The 18,826-nt window shown below is 43.7% G+C and overlaps 1 protein-coding gene and 1 long non-coding RNA gene across 8 annotated transcripts in view; one reads left to right on the plus strand and one right to left on the minus strand.

Annotated features, from left to right (window-relative positions):
- The window catches only part of SPOPL (speckle type BTB/POZ protein like), a 55,750-nt gene extending 47,970 nt beyond the window's left edge, over positions 1-7,780 (minus strand). For 3 of the 7 annotated variants that reach the window (XM_070476267.1, XM_070476264.1, XM_070476262.1), the window contains exon 1: positions 3,070-3,316. The gene's annotated coding sequence lies outside the window, so the exon portion shown is untranslated. Of the gene's footprint in view, positions 1-3,069; positions 3,319-7,486 lie in introns of those variants that run through there. The other 4 variants (XM_070476268.1, XM_070476263.1, XM_070476265.1 and 1 more) reach the window with 2 other exon arrangements.
- A 4,857-nt stretch (positions 7,781-12,637) lies between these two features.
- LOC139038069 (uncharacterized) lies at positions 12,638-16,437 on the plus strand. The gene is made up of 2 exons (XR_011490999.1): positions 12,638-13,297; positions 16,030-16,437. It is a non-coding gene; the product is annotated as an uncharacterized lncRNA (long non-coding RNA).
- The last annotated feature ends 2,389 nt before the right edge of the window (positions 16,438-18,826 follow it).

Genomic DNA, 18,826 nt, shown 5'->3' on the forward strand with positions numbered 1-18,826 from the left:
GGTGAAGAATCTTGTTTAAAGTAACCAAAGAAGAAGCGGAAGACTGGAAGGTCTGAGAGGCAACAGGGTAACAGACTCTACAACCATATGACCTGGCTCCACTGCTTACTTAGCTGTGTGATTTTGTGGAAGTAATCTGATTCTCAGGTTCCTCATTTGTGAAACAGAGATATAATAAAGGCTCTTCAAAGGGGGACTGTTGAGAGGTTTAAACAAGTTAATATATATAAATCATTTGAAAGAATGGCTGGCCCAGTGCTTTAGAAGTATTAGTGATTATCATTATCTTTAACATTTTACTAGTCCTCTTAGAAGATAATTTTATCTTCTTATTTGCTGTCAGTGAAATTACAAAAAAAAAACCAAACAAACACCAAGAAACAATCTATATTATTATTCTCTGATGGAACTTTTCTCAGAAGACTTAAACCCTACAGAAACTGAGTTGAGTTACTACTTCCTCAGTTCTCTTTCTCAAGCATAGGGCAGAGCTAGCACCAATCTAGGTGCATAGAAGAGTATTTAATTCATTACACACTTTGGATGCTTTAGAGCAATAGGGCCTGATATTTACTGGAACCCCTGCTGAAAAGGGCTGCTCCTGTGTATTCTCCAAAGTCTGGCATGATGTAGGTGCTCATTAAATATTTTTGGAAAGAATGGTTCTTTTCAAAACCAAAGCAATAGGGCTTAGCACAAAGTAGCTACTAATTGTCAATTTCATTCCACTCCCTTCAAAGTTTCTACAAACTTTAAAAGTATGATTCTATGGGATTCATTTTTCTTGAACTGGGGGAGTCTATATTATTTAAAGCCAAAAATGCAGAATACAGACAGTAGGAAAGCCAAGAAATAGAAACCAATGTTGGCAGGAACTATGTGGAAACAGTAAGAGGTGGAAGATAGGTAGAATTTGGATATGCAGGGGAAAGAGCAAAGGTTATTCTAGGTCAGGGAATAGCATAAGCAGCAGAGGCAGTGTCACCCAAAGTTTGAAGAACATTCCACTGGTGATACAAAAAAAAAAAAAGATTTTAAGCTATACACAGGCAAAATATTTGAAAGTTCCATACGCACATGTTTTTATGTGTAATTAGGACAGCAAATTGTGATTCCAAACTTTTACTATGTATAACGACATTAAGTTAACAGAACTTATTTGGACTTCTTAAAAAAGCGAGTTGTTTAAACAAAAAGTATCAAGAAAACAATGCACAGGAAGTGAGCAAATATGACAAAATTAATTAGGATTTTAAAGAGTAAAACTTGGGGAACATTAAGACACAGTCATGTGAATAAAACCAGTCACTAAGAGAAAAGCAATGAGTCTTCTGAATGGAAGCCAAAGCTCTATCCTTAGTAGCAATTCAACATAAAGGACAAGCAGGTATGAAGTATCTTAACAGTTTTGAGTATTTAATTGTAGGGCTACAATTTTCCTCAGTAAAAATCCTCATTTTCCCTATGATAAATAGGCTACACAATTCAATTTCAGTTACTCCCAAAACAAAGATAATTTTAAATTTCCAAATAGATACCTGAAAATGATACAACGTATAGCCTGCTAACTTACCTGAAAATAAGGAGCTAAAACTGTACTTTTCACACTAGAAGGAACTACTTTATACAGCAATAAAATATGAATCATAGCTACATCACAAAAGCTGTTAAAATAAAAAAAGCAAAAGACAGCTTTCCTTCTCTCCACTTCTCTCAAAATTAACTTACCAATAGCCAAATCAAGCTAAGAGATGATGATAAAGACACACTTATTGAACTCTTATCAGGCACTGCTGTATCTTACCTGAATTAAGTTATGCAATTATCACCACCATTTTATGAAGTACACTCCTATCCACATTCTACAGCTGTAGGAATATGAGGCACAGAGAGATTAAATAACTTGCTCAAGGCCAGATATGGTAGATGGAAAGGCAGGGATTTAGATCCTGACAGTTCAGAGTCTGAGCTCTTAACCACTGGGCATCATTTATCTCAAGAATAGTAGGATGATAATTTAAAATATTCCACCTTCCCCACTATGACAGGAGAGATGTAATGTTTCAAAGTATGAACTTTTTTATTAGTTAAATTTCCAGTCTAAGAAACAGGAGGTTCATCAGTTTTATGGAAAAACTAGGAAGATGAGTATTATAATGAAATAATATAGGCCCAGGAGTCTTTCAAATACAAAGCACCAGAAGCTTCAGAAGTCTGGCTGTAAATGACACTATTCAGAGAAAGATGCCAAAAGTTGGGATAAACAGAAGGTGAATTCTATTCCTACCCGATTTACTGCTTTGAAGGAGAAAATTCTGCCCATCCCCTCGCCTATCTGTAATTCAGTTACACAAATGCACAGATTCAAGAGTGATGGGGAAAGGATGGCAGAGGGAGCAGAAAGATGATAAAGTCAGGACGTCGTGGACCCTGAACCGCAGAGTCCGTCTGATGTACCTGGTGAGGGAGAATTATGGGAGGGCAATGTGTACCTGGGGGTAGGGAGGTTGAGGGCAGGGCCACCAGGGTGGAGGCACCCAGCGGTCAGGCTGCAGAGCCGAGAATTCATCGTGAAACGGGGTAATGGAGGTACTTTCGAGTGTATACTTTTGGGATAAGGAGGTCTGGACGTGAACGCGGGGGTGGGGTGCAGTTTCTCGCTCTAGGCAGGACTCAGGGTGGGAAAACAGACAAGGTATTAAAGGGTGGGCGCGGAGGTCTACAGTTCATAAAGGGGGGAGGCTGGGGAAGGCGAAGGGGCAAGGCTTGCGGAGGAAGGTCGGGGGGATCCCGGCAGAAGGAAGCAGGGAGTCAATGGGGGAGGGGATGATTCCCAAGGGAAGCAGACACTCGCGAGGTTAGGGAGGTCCGGGGGGCGGGGGTGGGGGCGGGGGTGGGGCCGGGGGGCGGGAGGCACACCTCAGGAGCGGGGGTCCTGGGCCAGGGAGGAGGAGGGCGCCGAGAAGCGGGAGGAGGCCGCTAGGTTCCACTGCAGGTGAGTCCCGGGGTCGAGGGGGGAGCAAGCGACCACGGCTGCGGCCGGGACCGCGGCGGGGGAGGGGCACCTACCCGGACGTGTGGGGTAGCGGCGGGCAGTCCCAGCGGCGGCTCCTCTCCGGCTGAGGTGATGGCGGCGAGTCCCTGTGGCGACCGCCTCCGCCGAGCCGCATCCCTCCTCCCCAGTCCGCCCTTCTCTCTTGTCTCCCGCTCCTAAACTTCTTCCCCGGGATAAACAAACCCGCCGCCAGGGGCGGCCGCCTCCGCCGCTCCCGCCCCCACGCAGCCCCCCCGCTCCGGGCCCGTCCGGGCCCCGGCTTCCGAGTTGCGACTCCAGCCCCAGCCCCAGCCCGCGAGGGCGCGTGCGCGCGGCGGCGGCTCGCAAGGCCTTCCCTCCCTCCTGCGCCGGGCACTTCCGGCCCGGGCCGGATCCGCCGCCGGGGTTTGAATGTAGCCGGCGCCGTTTGCGCCGGGCACTGGCTCCCAGCCTGGCGGGCTCCACATCCCCGGCCGAGCCGAGCCGAGCCTGGTAGGGAAGCCCCCGCTTCGGTGCAGCATAAAACTTTCCTAAAAAACTCACTGATCCCCGCCCCTAACAGCTTATCTAATTGACCTAGGGTCAGTGTGAAAGGCGGCTGCTGTTTTCTGCGCACGGTTTTCTTAGGGCTGTACTAGGCTGGAAAGCCAAGATACAGTTTGTACCGATCGCTTCCTGTGAGCTCAGAACTATATGACTCCCTAAAACAAAAACAGCAGTATAGAGACTTCCCTGGCGGTCCAATAGTTAAGACTCTGCGCTTCCACTGCAGGGGGCGCGGGTTCCATCCCTGGTGGAGAACTAAGTTCCCGAAAGCCACTCAGCGCGGCCAAAAGGGAAAATCAGCAACAACAAAACAGGAGTATACAGTCTCTCAATACGGATAAAGACAACAGGCTGGTAGGCAAGTGAAGTGCCAGGTGGAAGCGTTTTCCGTTGGAGGAGATGAGCCGGAACTATCAGGCTTAGGAAGGGAGGGGTCCGCGCAGGGGCGGCTGAAGGATGCTTGAGAAGCTTAGCAGAGCAGGAGGCATCCAGAGACTGGACGTTGGTAAACAGAGCTATAGCTAAGCAAACGTCTTAAGAGTCCATGAGACTGCCTCATGGAGTTAAGAGAATATAATCTTATTTATGTATTTAACACAAAAAACGTGCGTGGAATACAAACAACTCCAGCCAGAATTTCAGAAAGGAGATAAGATCAGCATAATCAGGTCTCAAAGTTGCCTTAGGCAAAGAGTTAAAAAACAAGTGAAAATGAGCATTGATATATTGGGGACTGTAGGGAGAGGAAATATTAGTGCAGAATTTCATGTTCTTCAAACATGAACAAAATCAGATCCTATTATTTGCTGTACTCACTGTGGGTGTGTGTTAACTTTACGGTATGTGACAGAAACAGTACAAATTATATGTAATTTTTGCCCAGGCCTTTTAGCTGTGTCAACCTCTTATCACTCATGCACTTTCTTTAATAGACCATTACTATGCACTAATAAATGTAATATGTTCAAGGAATTGAACTGCAATAAATCCTTCAGTAGATTTCCAATTGTGAGTTAAGAAATGAGTGGTACTTGGTGGCTCTTGATACTTGACTAAATTCTAGTTGTTGAGTGGTTCACTATACTTCCCCCCACAGAATGTCAATTTGCTCCTCCGGGTATTATTATAGTCTTTCCCCTAGGCTTGCTTTCTTTGCAGTATTAGGATATATCATTCTTTTTCTGGCAGTATTTGGTGAATTTATCCACTGATAAAATAACAGTAAATAGTAAAAGATGACACCACCCTTATGGCAGAAAGTGAAGAAGAACTCAAGAGCCTCTTGATGAAAGTCAAAGAGGAGAGTGAAAAAGTTGGCTTAAAGCTCAACATTCAGAAAACTATGATCATGGCATCCGGTCCCATCACTTCATGGCAAATAGTTGGGGAAACAGTGGAAACAGTGACAGACTTTATTCTTTTTTGGGCTCCAAAACCACTGCAGATGGTGACTGCATCCATGAAATTAAAAGACACTCCTTGGAAGGAAAGTTATGACCAACCTAGACAGCATATTAAAAAGGAGAGACATTACTTTGTCAACAAAGTTTGGTCTAGTCAAGGCTACGGTTTTTCCAGTAGTCACCTATGGATGTCAGAGTTGACCATAAAGAAAGCTGAGTGCTGAAGAATTGATGCTTTTGAACTGTGGTGTTGGAGGAGACTCTTGAGAGTCCCTTGGACTGCAAAGAGATCCAACCAGTCCATCCTAAAGCAGATCAGTCCTGAGTGTTCATTGGAAGGACTGATGTTGAAGCTGAAACTTCAATACTTTGGCCACCTGATGCTAAGAACTGACTCATTTGAAAAGATCCTGTTGTTGGAAAAGATTAAAGGCAGGAGGACAAGGGGATGACAGAGGATGAGATGGTTGGATGGCATCACTGACTTAATGGACTTGAGTTTGAGTAAACTCCGAGAGTTGGTGATGGACAAGGAGGCCTGATGTGCTGCAGTCCATGGGGTCGCAAAGAGTTGAACATGACTGAGTGACTGAGCTGAACTGAACTGAATATGGCTTGTAATTAACGCTAATAAAAATGTGATTGGGAATTCCCTGATAATCCAGGGGTTAGGACACCTTGCTCTCACTGTGGAGGGCCCAGGTTCCGTCCTTGAGGGAGGGAACTATGATCCCACAAGTCTCGGGGCATGCCCACCCCACAAAAAAGAAAAGTTTGGCAAAGTAAAAGATGACTATGATCATCATAGATTAAAGATTTATTACCAGTCCCCTAAAGAACTTCCTTTCTTGATTTGATTTCCCCTAAAGAACTTCCTTTCTTGATTTGTTGGATACCTGTCATGACCATCCAACTCCTTAGATGCCAAGAAACTTTATGATAACTGATTTTGCTGCTCATTGTCAGTTTTCTATAAGAAACCAGTCCGATTCTCAGTGGATGTGGCTGATTCGGAAACTCTTATTGCAGATAATAGGTTAGCAGTTAGCACAGATCAGAAGAGCCATTCATTCTCTGAGCTTAATGCACACCGAGGAGGACCAGATTTTGAATCTTGATTCCGCCCTATGAGACTCTGTCTGAAAAGCTATCCATGAACTCCAATTTGATGTTTTAGTGACTGTGGCATCTTATACCTCTTTTCTAAATTAAACACCACAGTTATTTCCATTTCATGGCATAACCGACTTACCAGTGTCTTCCATACTACCACCCTGTTTGGTACTATCATTTTCCAATTCTAAGTGTCAAAACCTATAGAATTCATAAATCCAGTATTATCTTCTGTTTAGAGATAAAACAGAAGTAGCGATGTGCTTATTAGCAAACAGAATCCTTCGTGAATCCTAAGTGACATGCTCTCTGAGCTCCCCTGGACATTTTGCCTCATACCCTTACCCTACTAATGTGGTTCACCAGATGCTTCTCTTCTAATGAGCTGGCTTCTGCTAACCATATACTCTCCTATCTTAAATTTTTTTCAAGGGAACCACTCTGGTCTTACTTTTCACAAGCTAACACTTGTGATCAGACTCAACATTTAGTTTTTGGAATTTAGGTGGAAAGAAAAGAAAAACTCTTTTAGTAATTATCTTTCACTGTTGTTGATACTAGGCCTTTTATCTGGAGGAAAACACTAAAGCCTTTGTTGAATAGTCTGTCAATTACATGTAATCTCATTTTTCCCCCCTTTGTCTCTATTTCTTTCTTATCTCTGGCTTTTCATCTTGCATATAAATTCCTAGGTTTGTAGTACTTTTACATTATATAATACTCACTTTTTAAGGATCCAAAAACCTAAGAACTCTAGCATTATACCTACAACTCTTGTGTAGTGATGCCCCCCCAAAAGGGCAAGTTTGATGTACATAAAAATCATCCAAGAAAACTGAGAATAGGCCCCAGAACTCTGAGAACAGGATCTTTTATGTCTTTTAAGTCCTTCCTTGACATTTTTTATTTTCATGTCCTCAGCTATGATATGTCAAATATTTTGAGATGTCCCCTTGTTTCAGACACATTCATGTATTTAATGCTTTGGTTCTTTGCATATTCTGTCTACTGTAGAAGAAAGGATTTTTGTTGTTTTATCACCATGTGGAGAGTAAAAGTTGAGTTGCAGCAGTTTACTAGTTGGCATACTGTTACATTTTCTAGAAATTTAACTGAATATTAAATTTAACCAAGTTTGAAACATTTTGAGGCTCTTAAACCACACATAATCCCTAGATTCTGGATCCATAATGCTCAGTGAGTGAGACAGCAATACCTCTACCTACACAATACATTGTCTTGGAAGAATATTGGTTACCCTACCTGGAAGTCCTCTATTCACAATGTAATGTGAGAAAACAACAAAAATGCTCTCTTCTACAAGGTTACCCAAGGCCCCTAGAGCATCGCTCTAGGCACACCTTGAGAACGCTCATCCAAGGTCACTTACGGTTGCTGGAAATGTTTTTACTGTGCCAGGATCCAGGCGGTCGCTGCTGCCGTGATCTAGTGGTCCCTGATGATCTCTCCCTTCCTCGGCGTGCCCAGCTGAACTCTCTCTCCTCTGCTGGTGCCCCGACCTTGCCCCTTCTCAGCTTCCCAGGTAACCTGAGAAGTTGCGGTGGAGTCTGGTCCTTGGAGATGGTCCCAGGAGAAGCCTGGGATGCTCCACTGTGCTCTCCAGCCGGGGTCACCAGCCTCTGCCCCCAGCGGCCTAGAGGTGCAGCCGCTCATCTCCTCCTCTTTATCTCTGCTCGGTCATCACAATGTCTCCAGGTCAGGGTCTTTGCTCCCCTCCCAGAGAGACACACCCTAACGCCTATCAGGGCAATTTCTGGTTAGAGGAGTTTATTTAAACATCTGCCTCTGCCACGCCCACTGGGTGGGTCTCAGACTCTAACCTTCTCCCTCAAAATTGGGGCAAATCACTCCACTTTCTTCTGAGCCTAACTCAAGAAATGGCAACCCTGTGGCTGTTTTCTTTGGACATATTAAGGGGCCCCGCCTCCAATAGGATCTCAAATGGGCTTCTGTTTCACCCAGACCAAGCATTCCTTCTACAAGGGGACACATGTAGAGCTGGGCCCTGCTCCCAGACCAGCAATCTAGAAGTCCCACAGGCCCATTGGGTGAGCTGCAGCGGTGTTCCTGGGGCTGCCCAGCGGCCAATCAGACACTAGTGAACCCAGGAACCTTGGAATCTCTGGGCCTCAGTGTTCCTTGACTTGCTGCTTCCTCCTGCCCTACATCCTCAGATGGATTGAGTTCTCCCTCTGTGAATTACCTTCTGCTGTCTCCCTGCTTTAGAAACTACGCTCTGCTGTCTAGCTGTTGCCAAATCTGCATTCATACCCCTTCACCACACTGAGTGGCCGCCCGCCTCCAGATGGTTCTCTCTGCTGTTCAGAGCCCTTTGCCGCCAGCGCACTTGCCAGATTGGAAATCCTGGTATGGCCATTTCCAAAATCAGAAACCAGAGTGCCATCCGTATCTGGGGACACTGCGCCTGCACATCCCAGCACCCAGTTAAGCCCAGCCTCTGTGAAGGCGCCTGCCAGACACCCTCCCTGCAAGCCTCCCTCCCCTTCCCTGCACTTCTAGCCTGGGTGATCTGGTGTTTTTGCCTTCCCCTCCCTGCCTGTCCATCCCTGCTGGAGTTTTAGCACCCTTGACCTTCTCTGTCTGAACTATGCCAGGCTGGAGAAGGGTCAACTTTAGGGCTATATAAATCCTGGATATAGAGGCCTCTTCCCAAACATGGAAAGATGTAGCCACATCTTACATGAAAAATATAATGTTTTGTTGTGCAAAATGAAAGAGATTCATCTAATTTTCCTTTTGAAATATTTAATAATTTCATTTTGCAATTCTCTATTTTAGAGCCAAGACATTTTCTTTTCCAGCTCTCAAAACAATTTGGTAAAACCTGGAAAAACTTATGGGTCCTGGGCACTGTGCCTGTTCAGTGAGCACTGTTCAGTGAGAACCTGAACCCTTAAAAGGATTAAAAAATGGCACTGGGTGGGGGGAGGCAAGCCCTTCCACACTTGACTCCATCTCAGGGCTTCTTCCCCCAATCTCATCATCACTGAAATCTTTCTCTTCCCCAGTTTTTAACTGGGTTTCTCTGTTTGATCCCTGCCTTGGTCACTCATTTTTTACCCATGCTGCTCACGTGTGTTGTTGTTTAGTCATGTCTGACTCTGCGACCCTATGGACTGTAGCCCACCAGGCTCCTCTGTCCATGGGATTTCCCAGCAAGAATACTGGAGTGGGCTGCTATTTGCTTCTCCAGGGGATCTTCCTGACCCAGGGACTCAACCTGTCTCTCCTGCATTGGCAGGTGGATTCTTTCCTGCTGAGCCACCAGAGAAGCCTTGTTCCCAGTGTTAGCTGGCTGGTCTGGATTGCACAGCATCAGCATCCTGTAGATCCCCTTTCACAGCACTCCTTCCACCACTGAAGGCCTTGGGGTATTGTCTTGAAGCCCCCTCACCCCCTGAGACTGCAGCTTTCAACTACGGCATATGTTTGCTTGACCCTGTGGGTATGACAGTGAGGATGTCTTTGGATTGGACTTTGGTAAGTCTGCTTCATCCATCTCTCTGCCTCCCCGACCCCCACAGCCTGCCCCCCCCCACCCTTCTGTATGAGACAGGTCTACAGTTTGGATGCTTCAGTTTTACCCTGTCTGCTAGGACTGACCAGCAAAGCCCACTTGTGTCCAAAGCAGAATAACTACCAGAAATCACACTTTGCATTTTTCTACTGAAGTACCTGCTCACATTTCTGTGTGTTGTGTTTGGAGCACCTCCTTCCCCGAGTGAAGTGAAGTCGCTCAGTCGTGTCCAACTCCTTGCGACCCCATGGACTGTAGCCTACCATACTTCTCTGTCCATGGGATTTTCCAGGCACTAGTACTGAAGTGGAGTGCCGTTTCCCTCTCCAGAGGGAAGTGCCATTTCCCTCCCCGACCCAGGGATCAAACCTGGGTCTCCTGCATTGTAGGCAGATGCTTTAACGCCTGAGCCACCAGGGAAGTCCTTCCCTGAAGGAGTCGCTGATTATGCCTCTGTGACACATGGCCTTACTGCTACACTTCTCTGCAGGTTTTCCTGATTATTCATTATTGCCGATTGAACTTATACACAAGAAACCAAAATGTCCCCAGCAATTACCCCGGATTATCTCTCTTCTGAGTATTAACTGTTACTTAGCTGAAATAGCCATTAGAAGTTTAGCTTTTACTTTCCAGGATTTCTGGATTTTATTGTAGTAACTCTATCATTTCAATATATTTATTAAAATTGAATTATGAATATTCAGTGCATAGAGTGAACCAGTATTACTTCTTCAGTCTCCTTTTCTTAATATTTTTTCCCCAGAAAGAAAATTAGGCTAGCCTTTTAAAAATCGTGTTCTGCTGCCGTCTACAATTTTGAGAGGAGAGGTGATGCATGTTTTTATTTTCATGTTGTCAAGAGCTCAGCAAGAATTTGCTTCTATTTTGCATGTGGAGCCTACTGTGTGCAAAACAGGTGTGAAAAAGCCAAGCTTCCTTTTTGAACACCTATTAAAGCTGTTTTCTTTCTTTTCTTTTTTATTTTTCTCAGTTGTAATCACTTAACCATAAAAAGTCTGGATATTTATACAAAATGTTATTGCGCTTCATTTGTCAAGTTGACTTTCTGAGTTTGCTTTTTATTTTACTGATTTATTTGTTTGATCCAGGATAGGCTTAAGATATATTTCCCTTGACTTGAAGGAAAACATGATTTAGGTCCTGGAGTATTCACCTGATGCCGTGCACTCATTCGTGGCGTCCCCTCTTGGCATATGCTATGATTCTGAACCTGTTGGCCTTCTCATCCACAAGTGCCCTTTCCCCTCTCTGCTCCACATCTTAAACAGCTCTTGCAGACCATTTCCCAGGCTCCTGGGTCAACTGGCTTCCTGCTGGAAATTCAGTAGGAGACATTGTCAGGATCCCGGAAGGAAGGAGGAGTGGAGAAGCTGGTGTATTATTCCCCTTTTTCTGCCTTAGGCACCCTTCCCTGCAGCAACTGTGATATCTCCCAGGCTCCAACTCTGCTGGACAAGCCTACCACCGAATCAGCCCTGGCAACACTGTCTCCTCCCTCTGGCTTGTTTAAAAGCGTAATGGCTTCTTGTGGTTGCTAATCCCTGAATTCTTCTCAGTTTTTCCATCATTTGTGCCGTGGATATACCAAATCCTCTGTTGAAAGTAATGAGTGTGGTTTATTTTTTTCTGGTTAGACTCAGCACATTTGTCCATTTTATGTTTTTGTAAGGGTCTTATCTTGTTTATAGGGGAAGGAATGATGTTCACAGAGAAGTAGTTATTTTACCTTATTTATTGCTGTACCTTGCGCCTTTCAGGATTTTTGTTCTCCCACTAGAGATTGAACCCGTGCCCCCTGCAGTGGAAGTGTGCAATCTTAACCACTAGGCCACCAGGGAAGACTTGAGAGGTTGTTGTTAAGTGGCCAAGTCATGTTCGACTCTCTGCAGCCCCATGAACTGCAGCACGCCAGGCTTCCCCGTCCCTCACGCTCTCTTGGAGTTGGCCCGAGCTCACGTCCACTGACTTGGCGATGCCGACCAACCATCCCATCCTCTCGTTGCCTCTTCTCCTCCTGCCTTCCCTCTCCCCAGCATCAGGCTCTAACGTAGGGATCTGCTGTGTTCCTCCGCTTGGCTTGGCTAATGTCGCTGTTCTTTTAGCTCCTTACCTCCCACGCTTGCTTTCCAGCATGTATGGTATTGGGCTGGTAATACCCAGTCCTTCTCCCATTCTCCATCCTTAACGCACATGACATCTGTCTTCTGGAGTCATATCCATATAGATGCACAACAGCCTGCTTTAAAATATTTTAAATCCCTTTGTATATAGTGTTCTGAACAAGAGTGTGACAGCTGTAGGATAGCAGAAAGGGCACTGGATTATCCACCCAGAAGCTGAGCTTGTGTGACCTTAGCCTCTTTCTGCGCAACAGCATTCTGGGTAGTAAAACAGAAAAACGATGACTTCTTCATCAGAGCTGTGAAGAGCAAATGAGATTAATGGAAGGATTTTATGAATGATAAAATGTAAGAAGTTACTTAAAAGTGGTGAATAAGACTTTTTTTTTCCCTCAAAACAAATGGAGTTTTGAAAGTTAGCACAAAGGTATTTCTCAGTTGGAATTTATACTGAGGTTTATTAGCATTGCACGGCCTTCTTATAACACTGGATTTCTCAGTCTTGGTTCTATTAACGTTTGGGACTGGATAATTCTTTGTTGTGGGAGGCTGCTCTGTGCATTGTACGACGTGTGGTGGAATTCCTGCCTCTAGCTGCTAGATGCCAGTAACACCTTCCTCCTCAGTTTTGCCAACCATAACATTTCTAAACATTGCCAAACTGCACTGGGAGAAAAGGTGGAGCTGAAAGCATAAAACCTTAGGTTGAGAACCACTGATCTAACCCAATCTACTTGGAAAAGTAGGTTTTTCTACTCTTTTAAATTTTTATTTTAGGAAAATTTTAATTTTGCTATTCTTTTTATAAGGTAACCTCTTAATTTAGGCTGTTAAAAAAAAAGATTTTGACTTTCAAAGAGATTTTGGAAAAGGACTTTAAAAATGCAGTTCAGTCATGGAACGTACCCTCTCTAACATTTTAGAGATCCATAAACCCTGTCACTGATCACTGTCATAGCAGTCATGTGTCTCTTACTAAGTATTTATGTTGGAGAGACTCATCTTCCTCCTGAATACTGTGGTTGGACTGCCTAACTAAGTGGACTTACTTCATACAATTAATACCTTTTGTTATTTTTATTAGGCATTAAAAAACCACACAAATACTTTATTGACTATCATATGCTGATATCTTTTGATATCCTTTAAGGCAAGGGACCTTTAATATTAGTAGGAACCTATATTTCTGTTATAACTCAAATATTCTGGGTCTATACTTATATAGACTACCTTGAATAGCAGCAAAGTTAGAATTTTATGACCATGACTGCTAGGTCATAATCAATAGAATTTTTCATATTATTTGTTCCTAATATGATATTCTTCTTCACCATTGGATTTCTAGGACACTGGAAACAAACTGGAGCTGTTTTAAATCCAGAAATTATTGGGAGTTCCCTGATAGTCCTGTGGTTAGGACTTGTGTTGTCACAGCCATGGCCCAGGGTTCAACCCCTGGTTGGGGAACGAAGATTCTATAAGCTTCCCAAGCTATCAGGTACAGCCAAAAAAGAAAAATCCAGAAATTATTATTTTAAAAATATTGATGCCAGGTGTCTGAAACTATCTCTCCTAGCTTATGTTGTCAAGTTCCTAAAGCCAGTTTCCCGTCTCAACTCTGACAGTTAGCTTTTTTACTTGCTTAAGAAAATGTTGATCAAAGCAGGTTGTAAAACAGGAGAAACAGGTTGTAGCAATAGGGCTATTTTTGCTGGGAAGATAGAAGAGATATATAATCCTTAACATATATTGCTAAGTTTTACGTTTCCAAGATTGGTAAAAAGGTTGCTGCATCAGGAGAATTAAGTTCATTTCTCATCTATGGTATTTTTTTTTTTTTTCACATTCTGGTTAATCTTTGGGAACCTATAGACCCTCTTCAAAAGACTTATCAACATGAATAGTAATATGACTATAATTAATATTGTAATGGGGTGGAGTGGGCACACACCTGTTATATATAATAACAGTGCCTGTTATTGTGAGATCCTTAGTGGGAGGTTAGAGGTCCTACTCTGCCAATAGTCGGCCTCCCAGTGCTGCTCCCAGCATACATTGCAGTGAAAGGACCTTCTCGCTAGGGTTCTCTGGGTCCTCTAGGCCGTAAGGCCTGGACCTGGCAAGTAAGCTAAGGGCCCAGGGTCAGGCTGAGGGCTATGTCCCACAGAGCTCCTGATCCCACCCCATGGCCTCCCACTGGCCAGGCCCAGGCCTCGAGGCAACAGCGAAACTCTCCTTCATTCTCACCTCTTCAGCCTAATGATGCAGCAGTCTCCATGGGTCCCAGTCCACGGAGGCCTCAGCAACTGGAATATATCGACAATGCTATTACGGTGGGGCTAGTGGCAAAGCACCGGCCAGTGCAGGAGACGTGAAGAGACACTGGTTCGATCCCTGGGTTGGGAAGATCCCCTGGAGGAGGGCATGGCAACCCACTCCAGTATTCTTGCCTGGAGAAACCCATGGACAGAGAAGCCTGGCGGGCTACAGAGTCAAATATAACTGAAGTGACTTTGCACACATGCACTCCATTAAGGTAACAGCTTCAGGTAGCTTCAATCTCTCTGTTCAAGTTTCAAAAATTCATACAGTGTTCATCCATTGTCTACCCCTGGGAGGTGGCCAGAGGTCAGGGTTAAGCTGAAAGGATGCCACACATCATTACTTCACGTCCCCCTCTGTGGTTGGGGCTATTCTCAAACAGGGACAGTTGTGAGCTGGAAATTAACATGAATGGCATATGCTGCAACATGCATTCCTATTGATCCTGTACACATAGTCCTCTCCAGTTTAAATGAAAAACCTGAGTCCTGGATGCCTGGTTCGCTCAGATGACACCTGGGCAGGGTCTGGTATTGAAAGCGCCTCCAGCTGAGATCTGCCTCCTTGTAGCCAGGATTTGGACCTCAAAGTGTGAAGTTGAGCCTTGGGACCTTGCACTCTCTTGTCAGACCAAGTAATAATATTTTGTTTGGTGGAGGTTTATAGGAACATCATTCATTACCTGGCCATGACCTGACCTCAAGGGCAAAGGGTCTGACACCAAGAAGTGTGCAACAACTAACCACGCCCCTCCCTCACCTTTCCTATAAAAAGGGCTTTGCTAAGTTCTTTCAGGGAGTTTGGGGTTTTTAAGGCATGAGCCTTCCAGCTGGCTTCCCAGGTGGCATAGTGGTAAAGAATCCGCCTGCTAATGCAGGAGACACAAGGGATCCCTGGGTCTGGAAGATTCCTTGGAGAAAGAAATGGCAACCCACTCCACTATTCTTGGCTGGAAAATCCCACGGACAGAGGAACCTGGTGGGTTATAGTCAGTGGGGTTGCAGAGAGTCGGCTAAGCACCAGCAAGGCATGAGCCGCCAGTCTCCTTGCTGTGGCCCTGCAACAAAGCTTTCTCTGATCCAAAGCAGATGTTTTGGTATTGTTTGGCCTCACTGTACATCGGGCACACAGACTTGCATTTGCTAAAAATATTATATATTGCTCTTACAGATTTTTTTCATAAGGTGTTCTAATAAGAACTGTCTTATAATTGAGGTAGGCAGTAGGAGTTTATGATTTAGAAAGTGCCCACCAACAGTGTAAGAGGGTTCCCTTTTCTCCACACCCTCTCCAGCATTTATTGCTTGCAGACTTTTGGATAGCAGCCATCCTGACTGGCGTATAATGGTACCTCATTGTGGTTTTGATTTGCATTTCTCTGATAATGAGTGACGTTGAGCATCTTTTCATGTGTTTGTTAGCCATCTGTATGTCTTCCTTGGAGAAATGTCTGTTGAGTTCTTTGGCCCATTTTTTGATTGGGTCATTTATTTTTCTGGAGTTGAGCTGGAGGAGTTGCTTGTATATTTTTGAGATTAATCCTTTGTCTGTTGCTTCGTTTGCTATTATTTTCTCCCAATCTGAGGGCTGTCTTTTCACCTTGCTTATAGTTTCCTTTGTTGTGCAAAAGCTTTTAAGTTTCATTAGGTCCCATTTGTTTATTTTTGCTTTTATTTCTAAAATTCTGGGATGTGGGTCATAGAGGATCCTGCTGTGATTTATGTCGGAGAGTGTTTTGCCTATGTTCTCCTCTAGGAGTTTTATAGTTTCTGGTCTTACATTTAGATCTTTAATCCATTTTGAGTTTATTTTTGTGTATGGTGTTAGAAAGTGTTCTAGTTTCATTCTTTTACAGGTGGTTGACCAGTTTTCCCAGCACCACTTGTTAAAGAGGTTGTCTTTTTACAGCCACTATGGAAAACAGTGTGGAGATTTCTTAAAAAGCTGGAAATAGAACCGCCATATGACCCAGCAATCCCACTTCTGGGCATACACACCAAGGAAACCAGATCTGAAAGAGACACGTGCACCCCAATGTTCATCGCAGCACTGTTTATAATAGCCAGGACATGGAAGCAACCCAGATGCCCATCAGCAGACGAATGGATGAGGAAGCTGTGGTACATATACACCATGGAATATTACTCAGCCATTAAAAAGAATTCATTTGAATCAGTTCTAATGAGATGGATGAAACTGGAGCCCATTATACAGAGCGAAGTAAGCCAGAAAGATAAAGACCATTACAGTATACTAACACATATATATGGACTTTAGAAAGAGGGTAACGATAACCCTATATGCAAAAAAGAAAAAGAGACTCAGATGTATAGAACAGACTTGTGGACTCTGGGAGAAGGCGAGGGTGGGATGTTTCAAGAGAACAGCATTGAAACATGTATATTATCTAGGGTGAAACAGATCACCAGCCCAGGTTGGGTGCATGAGACAAGTGCTCGGGCCTGGTGCACTGGGAAGACCCAGAGGGATCGGGTGGAGAGGGAGGTGGGAGGAGGGACCGGGATGGGGAATACATGTAAATCCATGGCTAATTCATTTCAATGTATGACAAAAACTACTGTAATGATGTAAAGTAATTAGCCTCCAACTAATAAAAATAAATGGAAGAAAAAAAAATAAATAAAAAAATAAAAAAATATTTGTGAAAAAAAAAAAAAAAAAGAAAGTGCCATTAAGCTGGGCCAGAAAGTTTAGGTCCTCTTATTTGCTATCATACTATTGAATTTGAATGACTTTGGACCACGTCTGCCTCTACATTCACTATCATTGCCCCAGTTTATCACATATTATTTCTGGCTTACAGCTTCACATATTCTATCTACCCTGTGTACACATTTGGATCTGCAAACTCTGTCAGAACAAAACTTTGGCTAGCATACCATACTATAAATCAATATATTCCCCAGTGGAAGTCTCTTCTTTCCAGAGAAGGAATCATTTGAAGTATCATTGTTTGCCTCATCCATTTTTTGAGATCTGAGAAGCAAAACTATAAATATATATAGAAATGGCCTAGCCAGATTTCCTATTCTCATGATAAATATTGGAGGAAAAATGTTGATGATGGATTATTTTGGATTCTTCCTTGCAACCTCTGCTTAAGAAAAGCTGTATGGCCAAGATGGAATTATAGGGACTAGATTTACCCTCCCACCTGTAACAACCAAAACAAAACACACACACAAAAATGAAAACAAAACCAAAGCAGACGAAATACATGAAACAGTGGTTTTCAAGACACTGGCTATTAGGCAATGAATGACAGTTATTCTTGAAAGAAACATGAGAGATGAAACCAGCTGTTGCCCCAGTGTATTCACTTGAGAAAGTTTTCAGGCCATGGTATATGGAAGAAGAGCTAAGGTAAAGCCCAATTAGGACCCTGAATTGAAGAGATGAAGGTTGGAGTCTAGAGAGATCAAGACAGAGTTGATGAAATGAGTGACAAAGAGGTCAGAGCTACCAGGAGAACACTGGCAGTCTGCAAAGGGACCCTTATCAAATATTCAGCAGAGTCCTGATCAGCATATGCCAATGAGGAAACTACATGAGGCCCAGGAAAGAATCATCTGGAAGCATGAGAGTCTATGCCATTGTCAGTTGTTACGAGCCGGATGGAAAAACTCATAATTCATAAGGCACTGAGTGGATTATGTAAGAAGGTACTACCTCATTAGTGGGAAATAATTAGCCTTATACTGAGAACTGCTCCAAACCTGTAAAGCTGTAAAAGCAAAAGCTGAAGGGATCAAACTGTTTTCCAAGTAACTTATCATCATTCCTGAGCAAAGCTCTAGAAAATCTATGAGAATTCAAAAGCATCCGGTACCCAACAAAATGAGGTCCAGAAGATATGTGCATGTGTGCTGAGTTGCTTCAGTTGTGTCCGACTCTCTGTGACCCAACAGACCGTACCCTGCCAGGCTCCTCTGTCTGTGGGGTTCTCCAGGCGAGAATACTGGAGTGGGTTTCCATGCCCTCTTTCAGGGAATCTTCCTGACCCAGAGAGCGAACGTATGTCTCTTACATCTCCTGCATTGGCAGGTGGGTTCTTTACACTAGTGCCGCCTGGAAAGACCCCACAAAGTATGCATGCAGCCAAAGACTACCAGGCATGCAGAGAGATAGAAAAATACAACCATAATGAGGAGAATAATCAGTAAGTCAAAAGTGACACAAATTGATACAAATGATATCATTAGCAGAGAACATTAATACAGTTAATGTAACCATACATATTCAAAAAGTTATGCAGAGATTTAAAAGATCTCAATCGTATTTCTAGAAATGAAAAGTACAATATGCAAGATGAAAAATACATTAGATGGGATTAACAGCAAATTACATATATCAGGAGATAAGATTAGTGATCCTTTCATGGATCACAGCCTTGTGATGGCGAAGGGGCTTGCATAACTCAATGAAGCTATGAGCCATACAATGCAGGGTAACCCAAGATGGACAGGTCATAGTGAAGAGTTCTGACACACTTGGTCCACTGGAGGAGGGAATGGCAATCCAGTCCAGTATGCTAGCCATGAGAACTCCCATTTTCCCAGTAGTCATGTATGGATGTAAGAGTTGAACTATAAAGAAGGCCGAGTACCAAGGAATTAATGCTTTCGAATTGTGGTGCTGAAGAAGATTCTTAAGAGTCCCTTGGACAGCAAGAAGATCAAACCAC

The sequence above is a fragment of the Odocoileus virginianus genome, chromosome 13 (assembly GCF_023699985.2).
Source record: "Odocoileus virginianus isolate 20LAN1187 ecotype Illinois chromosome 13, Ovbor_1.2, whole genome shotgun sequence".
Taxonomy (NCBI): domain Eukaryota; kingdom Metazoa; phylum Chordata; class Mammalia; order Artiodactyla; family Cervidae; genus Odocoileus; species Odocoileus virginianus.